This window comes from Octopus bimaculoides, chromosome 2, assembly GCF_001194135.2.
Source record: "Octopus bimaculoides isolate UCB-OBI-ISO-001 chromosome 2, ASM119413v2, whole genome shotgun sequence".
NCBI classification, from domain to species: Eukaryota; Metazoa; Mollusca; class Cephalopoda; order Octopoda; family Octopodidae; genus Octopus; species Octopus bimaculoides.
Genome location: NC_068982.1, coordinates 45,713,548 through 45,714,892, shown reverse-complemented (window position 1 = coordinate 45,714,892; position 1,345 = coordinate 45,713,548). Strand labels below are relative to the sequence as shown.

At 40.7% G+C, this 1,345-nt stretch overlaps 1 protein-coding gene across 3 annotated transcripts in view; it reads left to right on the top strand.

The window, feature by feature from the left end:
• The window catches only part of LOC106874350 (uncharacterized), a 554,238-nt gene that overhangs the window by 515,418 nt on the left and 37,475 nt on the right, over window positions 1-1,345 (top strand). The window lies entirely within an intron of this gene.

The window sequence follows — 1,345 nt, the reverse complement described above, 5'->3', positions numbered from 1 at the left end:
CGCATTATACGTGGAGGCGTAATGGCCCAGTGGTTAGAGCAGCGGACTCGCGGTCGTAGGATCGCGGTTTCGATTCCCAGACCGGGTGTTGTGAGTGTTTATTGAGTATGGGGTGGTGGCGAACCCTGCTGTACTCTTCCACCACAGCTTTCTCTCACTCTTTCTTCCTGCTTCTGTTGTGCCTGTAATTCAAAGGGTCAGCCTTGTCACACTGTGTCACGCTGAATCTCCCCTAGAACTACGTTAAGGGTACATGTGTCTGTGGAGTGCTCAGCCACTTCTACGTTAATTTCACGAGCAGGCTGTTCCGTTGATCGGATCAACTGGAACTCGCGTCGTCGTAACCGACGGAGTGCCACGAGACTCATTATACACTTTCATTCTCTCTCTTTCTCTGTATCACTTTCTCTCTCCCTACTTTTCTGTCTCTCTCCAACTTTTTCATGTGGAATATTCTGCTTTTATCTTCCATTTAGTATTATGTCTTTCGTCTGTCTATTTGATACTCTCTGTCTTTCTGTCTGTCTCACCTATCACACACACTCTCTCTCTTTCTATATATATATATATATATATATATATATATATATATATACATACACACACATCTATCAGTCTGTATCTCTCTCTATATATATATATATGTGTGTGTGTGTGTGTGTGTCTGTGTATGCGTTGTGTGCGTGTGAATGTGTGTGCATGCGTGTGAGTGAATGTGTGTGTGTATGAGTGTGTGTGAATTTGTGTACGTATGTCTGTGTGTATATGTGTGCGTGTGCGCAGGTGCGTATGTGTGTGTGCATTTGTGTGGGTGTTTCTCTTTTAGTCCTGCTACATCTTATTTTCTAACCTTTCTCCGTCGACTCACAAAACATCCTTCACTTTATCTCTCCCACGTTTCTCCTTGATTTTCTTTGATTTCTTTTTCTTTTGTGCATTTTTCTCTCTGGCTTTCTTCTCCTGAACAAAACAACGTATTTCTCACCCCACCCTCATTCACTCTCTATGTCGCTCTTCTCTCAAACACCTGTCTGTTTTTTTTTTATTTCATCTTCCCAACTCTCTTCTTTCACCATCACTTCTATCCCTACTTCGCTATTTCCCCTTCTTCCATCTATCTATCTATCAATCTATTTATCTATCTATCTATCTATCTATCTATCTATCTATCTATCTATCTATCTATCTATCTATCTATCTATCTGTCTGTCTGTCTGTCTGTTTATCTACCTATCTATTTATCTATCTCGGTCGACTGATTATCTTATCTATTTGTCTTTTTCTTCTTCCATTACTACCTCTAGTTACTCTTTTTCTCTCTCTTTCTCTCTCTCTCTCCCTTTCT